Raw genomic sequence first — 18,347 nt, 5'->3', positions numbered from 1 at the left:
AATGAGTGGCAACCAGTTGGGGAGTGACTACTCATTGACAAGCGTTCGCTCTCCTCAGCCTGACCAGTGTGGCAAGCAACCAATTCTCCTTTAATTTATCACTTTGTCTGCCTTAAAGGAAAGGAGGAGTGGGGAAAGGCATTGTTCTGCTGACCTTCCCCCAACTTGAGGTAATTCACAAGCCATCACTTACTGCCAGTTGCTATTCTGTGCCTCAATTCTCTTAGGATGCCACCATTTGCATTGTAGTTGGAGATTTTGCAGAAAAGTCTTTGCTTTAGGGGCTCTCATGTGCAGACAGGTTCTAACTAGTGCTTGGATGTGTGTCCACAACTGGATGCATTAGAAATACTGGGAAGTCTTGCAGGTGGATCTTACATCACTAGGCAGCCAGCTGTGTGCATCTTGTATCTCCTGGTGTGTTCCGTCCATCGGTCTGTCATCGTGCGCCCCCGCCCCACCTCTCCGCCAACCCCCAGAAGCTTGATGGAGGCCACACGGCCGAAGGTGGTGCCGACCTGCAGAGACAGGACTGAACTCTGTGGCTTGCTTCTTGTCCGTTACAGCCTTCCAACCCCGAAACCTCATAGTGGTTTCTTGTCTGCACATGCCAGCCACCTCTAAAGAAATTCTGTCTGGAGAAATAAAAACATAGCTTGGTTTACATCCACTGCAATCAGTAGCTGGTAGAAAAACATCATTGAAATGTGAACTTTTATGTTTTATCTTGGTTTAATTAAAAAAGCGTATACCTTTGGAAAGTGCAACATTTTATACACTTCAGTATTAAGTTCTGAAGCAGGCAAAAATATAGGCAATATACAGGGATGTTTGTTGTAGCCAGACGCATCAGAGGTTTGTGAGGTGGCAAGCTGTCAGAATGGTCTGTTGTTAATCTTAATACAAATCATGCTTCTACATTCACAGTTTTTACGCCAGCTACAGTAAAGTATTTCCCACGAGCCAGACCAAAGATGATTAATCCAACTCACAGGCTCTGCAGACATGTGGGTGCAGTGTGAACCCATCCTCACTCCCCACCCTCACTAAATGTCTTTCGAAATTTGCTAACTTGGGACAAAGTTCTTATCTTTGCTGGAACATGAATTTTAAAGGTACTTATTTCAGGTCCTTATGCTTGCCTGACTATGAGTAACTGAAGCCTTGAGCTGCAGAGGTTGTGTTTGGAAAGGCTCAGTCAGGTGAAGAAACAAAAGTGGTGGTTTTCTGGATTCAATCTGTGGGCTCCTCCTTTCTTACTTCCATCTCACCAGGTACTTTCAGGGTAGACAGCATCTTTCTTTTTGAGACCTCATTAGAATCATCACTTCTTAACCTCATAAAGAACTGCCAAGCAAAGGCATGCTTTTTAATGAAATATTAACTCACCACTGTTTGAAACAAGCTTCAAAATACATATATAAACATGTGAATATCTTTCTGCAAACATACCGTTTATTTCATGCGTTTATCTGATTGTGGAGCAGTATTTACATAGCTCTCCGAATAGTTAATTACACTATATGCGAGTACACTGCACAAATTCGAGCAGGAATTACAGGTGATATATAAAATATAATTATAGTTAGGTGTAGTTCAAATTTGTTTGCTGCTATTGCTAGTGAAAATTCACTTTTTTCTTTGTTGGGCACAAAGACCAGGATCAACGCTTAGTTTTAATGAAAGCCAGGAACACTAGAACATTTATTTCAAGATAATTATCTTATACAGATGTTTACTTATTTGGGACATTTGCAGAAAATGCCATTTCTCTCAGAAATGAATCAAAATTCACTCAGTTCCTGGGAATTTCAAAAAAGAGAGAACCAAAAGTAGAAACAAAAAAAATCTCTAATTTTTTAATATGTTTTATCTAGTAATTCCACTTGTCAGAATTTACATAGTATTCCTTATAATTGGAGAATTGAACAAAAGTTTATGTACAAAGATGACGCTCATGGTGTTACTTATGATAGTGAACAATTAGAACAAAAAAATAGGTATTTTAAAAAAATAAATAATTTGCATGAAAATCATGATATTAATGGGTGATTAATCACATGGAGATGCTCATAAAATGAGTGAAATAAGCAGATCATACAACAGCTTGTATGTTACAACTCAGATTGTGCTTTTTAGTGTGTATAGAAAAATACTGAAGAACTAAAATATTAGAAATACTATTTCTGGTTGGTAAATTTATAAGTGATTATTGTTTTCCTCTTTAAACTTTACGAATTTTCTAAGTTTTCTATAATACGTGTATGTTAATTCTACCATCAGGAAAAATACTTTTTAAGGAAGGGAAGTCCTATTTTTAAAAAGTTTATACTTCACTAATTCTTTTTTAAAAAAAATCCTTATTTATCCAGTTTGCCAGTTGGATTGAGATGATACCATTCTTTTCTGTTCATTTACACATCTCAGTTGTAAATCCCTGCTTACGAGAGAGTTCCAGCACCCTCCTGCCCACACTCACTCTATTTCCTTTCTCTCTCCACATCCTCTTCTCACTCCTTACCGTCTTCTCTTAATTCCTATAAAACTTCAGCTAAAATAGTGACAATGAAAGTATCAATAAAATTTCCACCACTCTAAGCTTTCACATCTTCTCTGGCTTATGTTCTTATATTATTTCTTTGATCATTTTTCCTCTCCCTTTTCTCTTTATTTACTTTCTGAAATTTCTGTTCATTGTGTATTGGACCTTATGGATTGCTGTCTAATTTTTACAATATATGATTCCGTGGTGAAATAACCAGAACTTACTTTGGTTGTGTCTATCTATTATCTTTTCCTAATCTTGTTGTTTCTTAAGGGCAGGCTCTCTCTCTCTCTCTGTCTCTCTCTCTCTGTCTCTCTCTCTCTCTCTGTTTTCACTATCTTTTGCCTCGTACCTAACACTGTCTTAAATATAGGGATGTTTAATAAATCATTAAGCATGGTAATTATCAAAGTTCTGGCCACGAATATGTTTACAGCTGATTCTCAGCTCCGATGGAGAGAGCATCAGCACAAATAACAGAGCTGCTTTTGAGATCAAATAGAAGAACTGGAAAGGCAAGTCTAGAAAGAACCCTTTGATAGGAGGTGCTTATCTGGAACCAGTGGAACAACAGTGAGATTGCTGGGATGGCAAATTCAGTCTCCATGTCTGACAAACAAAACAACAACGGAGCAACTGTGAAAGAAGTAAACCAAAGCAAACGACTGCTGGCTGGTCGAGGAAGGCTACAGGGACACCCAGAACCCAGGAATAATTCCTACATGGAGTAGTGGAAAGTGAATAGTTTCTAAAACGTGATGTTAACTTTTAGCAGTTGCAATCATAAGACTAGATACATCATAGACTATCTATACCTGTGTGTTTTCTGTGTGTGTGGCTGTTTATATCAGAATGAGTCTTTATATGTTGATATTTTGCAAAACGTTTTCCCCTTTCAGTTTTATTTTACCAAAATTTCTTGGGTACCTTGTGAAGTATACTATTATAAGCTTTTTAGCCATAAAATCTCCACAAAAAGAACAGAGCTCCAATATTCACAGCCATGGTGGAAATCTCTTTGAAGATACGTTTTCCTTAACTTTAAAAACCTGGAGTCCCCTTGTTTTAGTTTCCTTAAAATATATATTATTTATTTTCTTTAAATAATACATGGCATAGTTCAGAAAGTCAAATAGTACTATAGGGCTTATGATGAAAAACTCAGCCCCTGCTTCATCCCCTCCATTCTAAATTTCTGCTTCCCAGAAGTGACCATTTCAATTCATTAAGTTGTTTTCTCTTATTTATCTCCATAAACTGCTGTTTCTTAATTTTTCAATTATTTGATTCTATAGAAGATTTAGTTCATTTCCACTGCCTCCTCACAAATATACACAACTCCTCTCCACACACTGAGTCTTTCTTTTTTCTTCTTCAAATTCTCTATATAGTTATATATTATCATAAATTCTTTTTGAAGTATTCCATATTTACATGACTGATTTTTGCACAGTGCCTCACACTTTAGCTATGTAGTATGCTATGATTATATTTCCTTTCTTGTACAACTTTTTGTTTTCTCTGGAATTAATACCTGCCCCTTCTTTTTCATTGGTCTTATCTCCTTATCTACCTTCAATCCATTCTCAAACTTTTCTTCCAGTAAAACTTTCAATATGATCAAATAATCTATTTTTCTTACATTTTCTTTCCTTTTTTCTCTCTTTCCTTCCCTCTCTACCCTTTCTCCCCCCACTTCTCTCTCTCTCTTTCTTTCCTTCCTTCCTTCCTTCAATGTCCTGAAGGCTTATATATACCCTCTTGTTCCAGTCTTCTTCTAACTACAGTTTTCTTCGTCTGCTGCTTAACTCAAGTCCTCCTCTTTCTTCATTTAGTCCCTCAAATTAGTGGAGCACATGCTCAGAGCGTCTTACGAAAGGGTGCACAGGCAATTGTTTCTATGGAAAATATTTTTGAGAATGTCGTTACCCTCACATTCGGTTGATAGTTTGCCAGATGTAGAAATATTGTTAAGAAAACACATTCAGTCAGAATTTTAAAGGCATTTCTTCACAATGCTGTGGGTTTCGCACTGTTGGAAAGTCCAGTGAAATTTGGATCCCCATTCTATGTATATAACCTGTTTTTCAGTCTGAGAGCTTTTCATATCTTTTTCTATCCCTGAAAAGTCATGATGATACACCTTAATGTTGCTCTTTTTCATTCACTATGTCTGATACTGTGAACTTTTTAGAAAAATCTGGAAACGTGTCCTGAGATTAGTTCTTGTATTATTTCTTCAAATATGTCTCCCTTCCCTTCTCTCTTTTCTTTAACTCTCCAGAACTTTTAGTCATCATGTATTGAGCCTCCTGGATTATTCTCTAATTTTCATATCTTTTAAATTTTCCATATCTCTGTCCTTTTGTTCTGTGTTCTCCAACTCTAAGATTAAATGTTTCATTTTATTTATCACATTTTTAATTTCCATAAGTTCTTTCTTGGTCTCTGATTTACCCCTTTCCATCTAAGGATATTAATTATCATTTTAAATTAAGTTTTCTTGTGCTCCCTGTTTGTCTCTGTTTCTCCCAAGCACCCTTTTTCCATTCTCGTTTTATTTTTCTTTCTTTCACATTAGAAGCTTTTCTCAAATGTCTGTTGAAGAGTGAGGCACAGTAAAGCTAATTACTTGCTCTGTGTGCTTGTCAGACGTGGGGCTTTGCTGTAGGGGGATTGGACCAGAACCTGCCGTTTCACTGGGTCAGTGTCTGTAGACTTTTCCCCTAGTCCCGGTCAAAAAGACTCTGTCAGTCTCACCACTGAGAGTTGTAAATCTGGAGGCTGGCTTTCTGAAGGTGAGCAGGGGAAGGGAGTCAGTAGGGGATGGTGATGGTGAGGGGTGGCTCAGCAATACTACGTAGGCTTTCACTTAACCTCCCTTTGTGGGTCCTCAACCCACCCTCAGATAGGGCTGGGATCCAGGATTCCAGAGTCTTGTGGCTTACTCTCTCCAGAGAGTAATATATCTTTGTTCTCCCAGTCTGGGGAAGTGTGTCTGGTCCACTTCTTAATTAAGCAGGACTTTAGCCAATTTTTCTTTTGTGTGTGTCCCCACCTCCCACCCTGGCATTGAGGTGCTTCTGATTCCTGAGTCTTCACGGTATTCTGTAGCTTGAACCATCTTGCTCTATTTTTGACTTCCCCTGCTGCAGGATTAGATTTAGCTCCATCTAAACCACTAAGTCATTTACTACCCTGCCATCTGATGTTCATCTTCCAGAATTTTGTTGACACCCCTCAATTGCTATTGCCATCTCCCATCCTCTTCTTGAATGTTTATATCATTTTTATTCCCTTATTGTCATTGTACTGGGGTGTTGGAGAAAGCCAAGATAAATATGAGTGTTCAGTCTACCAGAGGCTCCCTTGGTGACTTTCAACATCTTTCTGTTTGAATATCTAATATTGTCTAATATTTAAATTTATATTTTACAGCAAATTTCACATTATTGCTTCTAACATTTTGGCCTTTAATAGAGCTGGTTTCATAAAACCTAAAGTGCTCTCTTAACATAAAATTTACATATGTCAGATAACATGTATTCACAAAAACAGCAATGTCAACATGATCATCATCTATTTTAGAATAAGATCTTGTGGTTAAAACCATTGAGTAGTTTTAAGAATCTTGAAAATATTGACTGACTTCAAGGACTGTAAAAACAGTTTAGGTTCCCTGACCCCGACTAAGCCAGTAGTTCCTGGCAACTTAGACGCCAAGTAAAATATTGATGGAATGCTCATTGGTGACTGCATCCGGGGCCTCCCAGCTGAGGGGAAACCAGTGAGCAGAAGTGCTACAGATATCCACATAGTAAATGAAATGTTCCTATTGGTGGGTGTAGTAAGTCATTTCCTTACCCATACTGGCATATTTTGAAAATCCTGATTGATGTTCTGTCAGAGTCCTGGAAATATAAGGCTAAGAGTAAGCAGAAAAGGAAAAGTCTTAGGAAAGGAATTCATTTTATAAAAAAATTGCGGAAGAAAGACATTTTAGTTAGCCCCTTATGAGAATACTCTTTAAAGGTTTTGTGGGACAACAATATTCTTATTTACCAAGGGAGCTTACAACCCATCCAACAATGGTTCTGAAACTTGTGGGTCTAAGAATCTCCTGGGGACGTTGTTCAAGATGCGGGTAGTCTGATTCCACTGCCAAAGACTCAGAAACAGTAGGTTGGGGATGAGGCCTGGGGATATGCATTTAATAAGCAACCACCAACACCACTACTGTTTTCTAATGGAGAAATAGTATGTAATTCTGAAACTGCAATTAAAGCAACCTATGTTTATTTCATTGCTTAAATATGGCAGTTATTGTCTGTGGAACTATAAATTCTGTCAGGTCTAAGACTTGTATCATTTCGAGTAAGATGGAAAAGTTAGGGTATTCTGTGCTTGATGGATTTCTTTTTCTTTTTTAGGATAGAGTAAAATTTTTTTAAGAGATCAAATCTTGTGGATCCTAGCTATGTTTTGTCAATCATAGAATTACTCCTGTTGATTTTCTTTTTTTTTTTTTTTTTTTACTTTTTTTTTTTTTTTTTTTAATTTTATTTTTTCCTTTTTCTCCCCAAAGCCCCCCGGTACATAGTTGTGTATTCTTCGTTGTGGGTTCTTCTAGTTGTGGCATGTGGGACGCTGCCTCAGCGTGGTCTGACGAGCAGTGCCATGTCCGCGCCCAGGATTCGAACCAACGAAACACTGGGCCGCCTGCAGCGGAGCGCGCGAACTTAACCACTCGGCCACGGGGCCAGCCCCCTGTTGATTTTCTTAATAAGACAAAACCAGTCCATCCTCCAGCTGCCCACACCCGCCAACTCCCACCGTGGTGAAGGGTGGAATTTCCCTTCATTTCTCCAAGAGGGGGTTGGTTATTCATTCCTGTTTCAGGACCTACTGAGGACATGACGTTATATGTGCTGAGCTGCTTTTCTCAAGATCTACAGGAAGAGAGACTGCCCTGGAATGGAAAGTGCCACATTAAAGGAAGCACCAGGTTGACTTAAGACCTCTTTTGGGATATCCTCCTCAGGGCAAGACTGCTCTCAGGCACATCAGCAGGGCCACAACTCACTGTTCCGTGTTCTAATTGTTACATCAAGGATGGCATCCAGGCACATTTCCCAGGTGCTCCTGGGCTCTAAGGAGGTGTCACCTTGGCCGGACGCCCCGTTTGATTCTACTTCCTGAGTCTGAGATTCCTTTCAAGGTCATTCACTGCACCCTAGGGCCGTGTACAATGCTCCCCACTGGATGTCCAGTGCATTCACACATAAGAGAGTACTTCTAGCTTTATTTTTTCCCTGACAGAATCCTACTAGCCAAAGGGTTCTGTCATAAGTATAGAAAATTATGAAACTTGACCAAGCATACCCTCCCCCGGTGTATTCACTCCTAAAATTCTAAATATTATGGACTAAAAAGAGATACCAAAATAATATCATGTACAGTGTCCAGCAGTGTGCAGTCTAGTTGAGGAGATAAGGAGGCACACACATCGAGTCAATACAAGGTAGCCAGTGGTTCAGGGCCACCTTCCTAAATTCTACATTAAGGGTCATGGGCAGAGGGAAGGCGAGAGTCACTATAGCCTGGAGTAGACAAGAGCAGCCTCCAAGGTGGAGCTAAGCTTTGAGGTAGGACCAAGAAGGAGGAGGAGTTAGATGGATGGAGGGTGGGTGGAAAGACATTCTGGTACAGGCAAAGGGTCGTTCCTTAAATGGGCGTTGCAGATTATAGCCAGGCTGGAGGGAGGGGTTCATGTTGGGGAGCAGTGAGGTGAAATGCGTGAGAGAGCAGTGAGAGGACTTTCTGCTATTCGAAGTGTGAGACAGAATCTCTATCTGGATGCGGCATTTAAAATTTAAGGAAAACAGGCACAGCAGCATTTAGAGGAAAGAAATAACAGAACTTGGTCATTAACTATATAATAAGATGAAAGGGAAATGAATCAAATGTTTATCGTGATAAGGTTAAATATTAGGGTGGTGTGATAGTTTCTAACAGATGATGAGCATGTCATATGTAAATCTAAATATCAAATCTTATTTGTATTTGACAACAATTCAAACACTTATTTATCTTACTATATATCTTATATATGATATATATGTATCTTATATAAGATAAATATTTATCTTATTATATATTTATAATATATAACACTTATTATTTATCTTATTCTTCTGATTTGTGTTTCTCATTTGTTAAGGTACTTGTTCCAGGCTCAACAAAAATGTGAAGCAAGCTCCTAGAAATTTTTTAAAAGTTTGTGTTAAATTGAGCCACAAATAAGCTACTCCTGTGTTTTATAGTTGGGCTTTTTATTTTTACGCGTTCATTTTTCAGTAAGTTCTTATTATTGTGAAAATGTTGTTTTCATTATTTAGGGGAGTAACAGACTATCATATGTTGCTTTTGCCTAAAATTTCTGTTATGAGGATTTACTTGGTCACATCTATTACTTGAAGAGAGCACTCTCTAAAGATAGTCATGATGCAAGTATATCAGAGGAACAGGTTTTCCAAGCTTTAAAACATATTATGTCATCATTCATTAACTATTCATAGCAACTCCGGGCTTTTCCAGAGGTTACAAAGCTCTTTGGAAAAAAGAAGTGCTGTTTTTCTATACAAAGCTATTCTATTGTATCTTGGTTCCTGAGCAAGTTTCTATGGAATTAATCTTTTTGATGACACCAAATGGTTTGCATCTGACCCAGTGCATAAAGGATCAAAATACCTTTCACGTTAGTTAGATTTCCAATACGTTGTCATGATTAGTTAACGTGATTCATGAGATTATGCAGGTTACCTATACATTTTTATTTACTAAACAGTAAATATTGACCCCAAATAGTATCCAAACTGATAACTCCCATTTATTAATATTATGATTTCCCAGAAGAGATTATATAAACATGCCTGCATTCTCTAATTGCTTTTGCATCTGAGAGTTTACTTGGGTTTCTTTTCTGCCCTGGGCTCTAGCCAGTTCACTCAAAGGACATCAGTGGGCTTATTAGGCCAGGAACACTTTCAGGGCCAAGCTGAAGTTAGGCAGTGGTGCAAGGGAAAAGGTCATCTCTGGGTGTAGAGAGCGGTCCGCCTCAGGTCACTGCTACTCTTTCTGGTGCCTTGGTGAGAATTAGGAAGAAGGCAACCCCTCTGAGCAGATGGACTGAAGCCACAGCCCCACAGGCACCCAGGTGTGATGGTATGATAGTTGTGCTATCCACCTCTGGGTGCACCCGCTCATTCTCTAAAAGCCGCTAAATGCAGAGCAGAGAGTCAGCTTCTCAGGTCCATGCAATAAGAATCTGAGTTACGTGTGCCACGCCGTGCCCGTTGCTCAGGCTGTGGCCAGTCAGGGCCTGTAGTGTGATGCCGTCAGGCTGAAGGATGACTGAAGGTCCTGGAACACAAGGCTGTTCACGTCTGCTGCAGAGCAGCTTTTATGGTGGATAATGCCAGTTTCAATATCACCTATTAATAAGATTTTCATTGGTGTGGCAGAAAAGCCCAGAGCAAAGAGCTGGAAAGTCTTTGGCTTTCGCATCCCTCTAGGAGCTGTGATAGGCTTAGATGTTCTGAATTCCAGACCATCCAACACCATGCAGTAGACATATAATGCAAACCACAAATACAAACCATAGAACTTAAAAATTTCCATTGGCCACATTACAAAAGGCAAGAAGTAACAGGTGAAATTGATTTTAATATATTTTCTTTAACTCAGTATATTTAAATATTATGTCAACAAATAATCAATATGAAAATTATTAATGAGGTATTTTACATTTTTTTTCATACCAAGTCTTTGAAATCTGATATGTCTTTTACTCTTACAACACAGCTCAGTTTGGACCAGTCATGTTTCAAGTGCTGAACAACCACATGTGGCTAGTGGGCACTTGTTGGACAGGGCAGGTCTAGAATAAAAAGCAAAATCTGCTCTGTGATCAGAAAGGCAATCAAGAGGACCAGAGGTGAAGCAAGATGAACATTTTTTTGCTGTTTCAGAGCCGCTGACTCTTTATGTCACCTTTTAAAAGCTGTATAACCCTAAAACTGGACAGGATAGGTTAGTGCTTCCTACTGCTCTCCGCCTGCCCGGGAGCCCTCATCAAAGTGGCCCTGTGCCCTCTCCTCCAGACATCCCACACACCGCAGCCTCTGTGCCCTTGTCGTTAGAATTCACCTGGTCTCTGTGGCCCACTGCCTTCAGATACTTCCACAGCCATTCATGTGTAATGTCGCTCCTTATCAGGAGAAGGAACACAGCCCTTATTCATCCATGCCCTCTCCTTGACATAGAACATTTGTGAGCAGCCTTGGGGCCATATAAACATCCTGTGGCGGGGTCAGGAGCACCTGACCCCTTATTAACATCTCAATGAGAGTGGCTGGTGCTCTGGGCTTGTTTTCTAGGGTTTTGATAAGCTTCATTAATTGTATGTTGAGAAAAGAAGGTGTACAGCTGGAGAAGAACCCACTTAGCTCCACATGAACGTGAATAATGGGACAGTTGGCAGAGTCATAAATTGGTGGTCTAGTAAGAGAAACTCGTGAATAAACACAATTCCCCAAAACACCTCAAAGCAGGCCCAGTCTTCTCCGCTTTCTCGGCACTCTTTCCCAAGGCTTCCTCTCTCTCCGGACCTGAGAACCATCTGGGTGTGAGCTGGTGTGAGGTCAGGTACGGAACTGCCCTGGTAGGAAGGTGGCAGGGTATAGAGGTCAGGAGTCAGCTCTAAATGGACAAATCCTCAAATGCTGACTTCATCCCTTCATTACCTGTAGGACCTTGGGCAGGTTACACAACCTCTCTGAGTTTTAGGTTTTTCATTTAGAAAACGGGGACGAAAATAATAGGGTTATGATGGTAATTCTGTCTTAATTTATGGAAAGCATTCAGAATAGTATCAGACCCATAGTATGTACTGTGTGTGTTTTTTAAATTAAAAACATTAATCATATCACATCATGTTTGCGGTTTTTTTTTAACGTTAAGTGTTTTTTTTTTGGAAGGGAAGAATTCACTCTGAGCTAACATCTGTTGCCAATCTTTCCTCGTTTTTTTCCTTCTCTCCAAAGCCCCAGTGCATAGTTGTATATTCTAGTTGTAAGTCCTTCTAGTTCTTCTATGTGGGCTGCCACCACAGCATGGCTACTGACAGATGGGTGGTGTGGTACTGCGACTGGGAAACGAACCCTTTGACAGAGGGGAGAGCATGGAGCTTTAACCACTGGACCATCAGGGCTGGCTCTGTTTACACTTTTTTAATCCTCTAGAAGAGTGTAACTATGCTTCAGTTTTCCTCTAAGCCACCTTTATTCCTTCATTCATTCAACAGACATTCATAATGTACCTGAAATGTCTAGGCATTTAGCATGCAAAGAAGGAAAGATTCTGGAGAAACATGTTATCATACACTTGTGAAAATTATATGGACAGGAACTGCAAACAAAGTGGTAAAATTGTATTAATACTCTCTTTGAAAAACCAACTGTTAGTGAGTTTTAAATGCTGATGAAAAGAGTTTTCTTTCATCCTGACTATGACAAGATTGATCCTCTTGCATTTACCTCTGTTTAAAATAAAAACTGCTTGTCATACTTTAATATTCAATATGAAAATGCAACCTTTTTTGTTTACATGTGTTAAATCTTTATTATTATTATTATTATTTTGCTGAGGAAGATTCACCCTCAGCTAATATCTGTGCCAATCTTCCTCCACTTTACATGTGGGTCGCCACCACAGCATGGCTGACAAGTGGTGTAGGTCTGTGCCAGGGATCCGAACCCGTGAACCTGGGCCACCAAGGCAGAGCACACCAAACTTAACCACTACACCATGGAGTCAGTCCCTAAATGATCTTAAATGAGGGAAACACCTCAAGAAAAATCTAGCCACTTCCCCACCCCGTACCTTAGAGGTCTCTTAGATTCTTAGAGGCCTTACAGTGCCCTGGTTATTTCTGGAACCTTATTATATGAGAAAAATCATTTATTTTTGTCTTTGTTAATCAAAAGCTAAAAAGGAAGGTGGAATTAATTCAACTGAACACTTAAAACAGCTAACCTTTTTATGCATTAGGAGTAGGTAAATAAGTTTTCCAAAAAAAATAAAAAGTCACTACTTTAAAATGCTTTTTTTTTTTCTTCTCATGGGGTTTATTTAGATTAAAACTGGCATTTTAGTAAAACTTTCAAAACTTAACTCCAAAATAAACAAGAGCTCCATTGGAAAATTTACTGTATTCGTTACCTATTGCTATGTAACAAATTACACCCCAAACTTAGCAGCTTCAAACAACAAGCATTTATCATCCTACACAGTTCTAAGGAAATCTAGGAGCATCTTAGCTGGGTGGTTGATGAGGTTGCAGTCAATCTGTTAACTGGGGCTGAGGTAATCTGAAGGGTAGACTGAGGCTTTCCAGGGGAAACCCTCACGTGGCTGCCGACTGGAGGCCTCAGTTCCTCACCACATGGACCTCTCCACAGGGCTGCTTGAGTGTTCTCATAACATGGCAGCTGGCTTCCCCGGAGTGAGTGATTCAAGAGAGAGCAAGGAGGAAGCCACGATGCCTTTATGACAAAGTGTTGAAGTCAGTGCACCTTCGCTTCTTTGTTATTCTATTCATTTGAAGCAAATCATTAAGTCCAGTCATGCTCTAGGGGAGGGGGATTAGTTCTACCCTCTGAAGGGAGTGTCAAGAATTTGTGGACATATTTGTAGACACCATAATTACCATGAAAGGCTTTTGACATTTCATAAAGTGCTTAAGTGGTCTTGGCACAGGGAAGAACTGAGCTGGCAGAGATGAGCAGACCCGGGGCGGGCGGGGGGGGGGTTTCATGTGGATTGGGATGGTGTGCTGGAGTCAAGGAGGGGAGGAAGCAGGGGAGAAATCATAGAATCCAAACACACCAGAAATTTGTTGCTTTCCAGTTTGCAGCCCCAGACCCGATATCAAAGCTCTGCCTCCTGGCAGAGGATTAATGTAAAGTTCTGTGGTCAAATGTGAAGAAGCCTCTGGTTTTGTTTAGAGTAAGAAATAAACTTTAGAGGACCTGGCGTCTGAGCTCTTATCTTGTTCACATGAAACCCAACCCCGTTAGTTACATGATTTTTCACTTCTGCTTTAAGAATTCTTTCCCTCACCTGTTCACTTTAAGGCATTTATTGTTTCTACCTATTGTTTCTATTCCTTCTCCTGTCTTCTGTGCTCTCTCTCCTACTAAGTATTTCCCCCTGAAAACATTGCACGCTTGATGCTGCAGTTCGCTTCTGCAGCACCTCAGAGTTCTTCCAGCACATCCTCCACTTCCTCTGTTTTCCATTGCACAACCCAGGTGCTGCCATTAGTCTCATTATAACTTCTTATTATTGAATATTTCAGGGGCCAAAGCCCTCACTGCCCCATGCTGTCCACTTAGTCATCCCTCTCCACATTTGTATTATTCACAGCAAGATGCATGCACGCAAATCCTTAAGTCCCTCAGGCTTTTCTTTCCATTTCCCCTTCAAATATGAATCACCTAGCAACATTTATTGAGGACCAGTTGCACACAAAACTGTATTCCTGTTACTGCGAGCATCATAAAGATGTAAAAGGCATGGTTCCTGCCCTTAGGAAGTTTATCCTCTAGTAAAAGCTGGATTAAAAAAAAATTTTAAATAATAACAGCATGCAGATTCCATTATATTCAACAGAGTGACATGTAGGTCCAAGTTACAATGATCAAATTCAAGGGTTATTCGTTCATATACCTTTTAATTGAGAAAACTAGCTGTCTTTTGGATTAAGTAAGTACATGTGCCTTGATGAGAAATATTGCTGCAAGAAAATCACTTCATGAGGTTGACTTCCTAGTATTAGAAACACATCTCACCCAATCTGTTGAAAATTCAAGTGTGTTTTTGAAACCAAAATAAAGAAAGAAAGCGTTTGTTAATAATCTGTAAGAAAGATACCCCCTATTAATATAATAAATAATTAGCTACAACTGGTAACTGAAGTATAAGCAGAAGAATAATTTATTAGCATTCTTGTTTTTCTTATTTTTTAAAAGACGTCAGCCCTGTGCTTTGATTTACTTTAGTTTTAATGAACTGTTGCTCAGAAAGGGGAGTAGGGGAATTGTGGGCCGTGAAAGGTTGATAAGGAATAGAAAGTGCAGGCTGAGGAGGAGCAAAAGACAATGGCTTGGGAAGAGAACTGCAGGCCGTGAGGAGGCCCCTCGGAGCTCGTTATTAAGATCTAACCGGTGATACAAGAAGCCATGGGTAGTCATTGTAGGTTTCTGAAAAGAGGAGAGTGCTATCTTGATCAGAGTGATTGGCAGGAGAGATGCTAGGAAACAGCACACCTGGAACAAAATAATTAGGACCTGACTGATGTGACCCTGGAAATAGATCCAATGAAAAAGTAAGAGAAGGGTGAAAGTGACCTTGGGCATGAGTAGGGACATGTAAGGAAAAGAGGGGTCAAACTTGACTTTGAAACATTCAACTTAAAACGCTGAGGATAGCCATCAGTTACTGGGAAAAGGAGAGTTGACCAGAGGGGACCATTTTAACACTGTTTGGTTTAATTGTCAGTTGGATATTCAGTTAAAGATGTCTTTTGTGGAGAAATAAAGGACTAAAGCTATGCGCTTCAGGTACATCCACATCCAAGTGGTAGTTGAAAACATGAGTTGATCTTGCAGGATGTTGTACACAAGAAAAAAAAAGAGAGAGAGTGTAGCACTAGGTCCAGAGATAGCTTGAATTACTGACTAGCAAAAATAACAAGCATACAAGAAATACCTGTGTGTATGTGTGTATATCGAGAGAGTGTATATGTACATATGTATTTGTGTATATATACACATATATGTATTCAAAAAGTATCTGAAAACCCATTCATAATGTTAACCCAATTAGTTCTAACTGCTAGAATTAAAAATGATGTTTCTTTTCTTTTCCCTTCTTTCTTTTTTTGCTTAGCTGCATTTCCTAATTTTTCCAGTTGAACATGTATCACTTATATAAGTTTCCTCATAGGAAGAAATCATTTTTAAATCCTTGGTGAAATGAAAGAGAGAGGAATAGAATTTTCAGAGTCAGAATAAAAGGGAACCGTGAAATAAGGGTCTCACGATGAGGAAATTGAGACCCTGATAGTTATGTGATTTATTTCTAGGCTTTCAAAATAAGAGTATGAATTTTCTGAAGCTGGGGCTTAAAAATATATCTGTCAAGGAGAAGAATGGAGTTATCCTCCTCTTCTGGAACTTGGATTGGTTCTCAATTAGGGATGATTTTGTTTTTCCCATATCCCAGTGGACATTTGGCAACATCTAGAGACATTTTTGGTTGTCAGAACTGAGGGAGGGGAATGCTGCTACTGGCGTCTAGTAAGTAGAGACCAGGGATGCTGCTAAACATCCTACAATGCACAGGACATCTCCCACAACAAAGAGTTATCCAGTTCAAAATGTCAATAGTGCCAAGGTTGAGAAATTCTGATCCAAAAGAAGGTACATATTAATGGCTGCCATCCATAAAATGCTTGGTGTGCCAAGAGCTGTGTTAAACACTTGGCATGAATAATTTCGTTTTATCTTTAAATGATCTTGGAACTCAGGCATATAAAGTTAAGTAGCCTGTTCAAGGTCACACAGTGAGCACTGGAACTAGGAACCAAAGGAAAGTCTATTTGAATCTAAACCTGAGCTCTCAAACATTATGCAATTTTGCCTCCATGTTGACACTCACAGAGTGAAATGGGAGCAAGAAAGCCATCTAAAGATCCCATGGGATCTTCTGGTCTTATTTTTTCTACCCTTGCTAAGGCAGTGGCTTCAGAACCACTTTTATGTTCCTAGACTGCAATGACTGGGAAAACAAATTTTAACACTTTTCTGTGTCTCTTCCCTTTCACCCGTCCCTCCATTCTCGTCTTCACAATAGATGTTTATTTTTTATGAGTATTTTGTGCTTCTGTTGGAGTCGGGGGTTGGGGTGGCTGTTTGGTTGGTTATGCAAATGGGAATGGATATACTTCTGATCTACAGGCCTTTTGATCATGGAGAAGCAATCTGAAAATGTCTGAGAATTCGTACTTTATTGTATTATTTTAGCACACTGGCAAGAATGCAGACTTACATTCTTACGTTGTTCTTATGCAGCTTCCTGGGTCTCTTCCCCGTTATCTTTGGATAAAGAGTTCTTGTCTCCAGCCTCCTAAAGTTACCTCACCCTCCTTGTCATTTTCACCGAAGGACACTGCATATTAAAAACAAAAACTTTATTGCTTTTAGAAAGCTGAATTCCTTGGGTCCTTGAAAACATAGATCAACAACTCGGTGGATCTAATTGGCTTGCTTGTCAGCTGAGAGGGAAGAGTAGAGTTCCCCATTATTGTGTACACTCGTATATTTTCACTCTGCTTCCATCGCTCACCTCTTCTTTTCTGATTGAAAATTAAGATTTTTAAAGAATTTTGTCTTATATATACTAAATTACTATAGAAGCAAGAATTGCAAAGTACCCGTGAGGCTCTTCCATCTATCTTCCCTTTGCCGTCTTTTCCACAGCATCATGGGGTCGAAATCATTAGTTCTGACATTGACGTGTTCAGAAAGACAATAGCACATTTCATAGTGCCCCACCCATTTTCTTTGGCTCTCTCTGGATCACACAAGATTATTTTAAGTAATAAAGTGTCAACAGTAATAAAATTAGGAAGGAAATTTGGATAGACCTATGCACAGGAAAGGACTGACTTTAGAATTCTTTTCCTGTGAAGTTTTATTGTCAGAATTGAGTTTCTTTTTTAGTACCAATGTTATCACTCATGAAGAAGGAGAATTTGTTTGTATCCTTTATCCTGTTTTGATTTTTAGAGAGAAATTTAACAAATTCATTATTTCTGCACATCCTATTTCTTTAGACATGAAGTTATAAAAACAGAATGCTACCATCTTTTGAGTGAATACAGTGTTTCAAGCATTGTTCTACATGCTCTACATGCATGTCCCCATTTAATCTTCACAAACTTTATCATAAAGGTAGTTTCATCTCCTTTTATATGTGAGAAGACTGAGGCTTAGAAGGGTCAAGTGATTTTTTCCCTAAGGGCACATTACTGTTAAATGGGAGAGCAGAGATTTGCACTCAGATCTCTTTGAATTCAGGACCCAGACTTTGCTTAACTTCTGTTCAAAACTTCCTTTCACGTTATATATTAAACCTGAATTTCAATATTATTTTCTTTCAAAGAGCTAATAGCATTTTCACATATTAATTTACTCTCATAGTATCAAATAGCTAAATGGAATGAATTCATAATATCAAATGAGTCTTGAATGATCCTGTGGCCAACCTTCCATATATATCCAGTGTCAACAGTACTGTCTGAGTGCCTGCTAAGTTTGTAGGTAGTGCTGCTTGAAGATTGAAGAGAAAGTATTGCAACTGCACAGTTGAGTGCACAGTCATCATTTTCCTGAAAAGCCCTAAGCGTAATCAGGTATCAGAAACAGTCTCTGGAATTTTGGTTAAAAAGTGTGGCTGCTGTACACACACACACACGCACGCACACGCACACGCACACGCACACACACGCACATGCACACGCACACGCACACACACACACACACACACAGATATGTTTTCCCATTTCCTGCAGTACCTAACACAGCCCCAGGTACAAAAGAAGTGCTTTACAAATGATTGAAGGGTTGGATTCATCTCTAGAAGTTGAAAAGGAAAAGAATTGAATTCCAGAAGGATA

The 18,347-nt window shown here is 39.3% G+C and overlaps 1 protein-coding gene across 2 annotated transcripts in view; it reads left to right on the top strand.

The window, feature by feature from the left end:
- MAML3 (mastermind like transcriptional coactivator 3) overlaps positions 1-18,347 on the top strand; it is a 392,390-nt gene that overhangs the window by 232,948 nt on the left and 141,095 nt on the right. The gene's annotated exons all lie outside the window — the stretch shown is intronic.

The sequence above is a fragment of the Equus quagga genome, chromosome 3 (assembly GCF_021613505.1).
Source record: "Equus quagga isolate Etosha38 chromosome 3, UCLA_HA_Equagga_1.0, whole genome shotgun sequence".
Lineage (NCBI taxonomy): Eukaryota > Metazoa > Chordata > Mammalia > Perissodactyla > Equidae > Equus > Equus quagga.
Note: the sequence above shows the minus strand (reverse complement) of the source record. Positions and strands in the feature narration are given on the sequence as shown.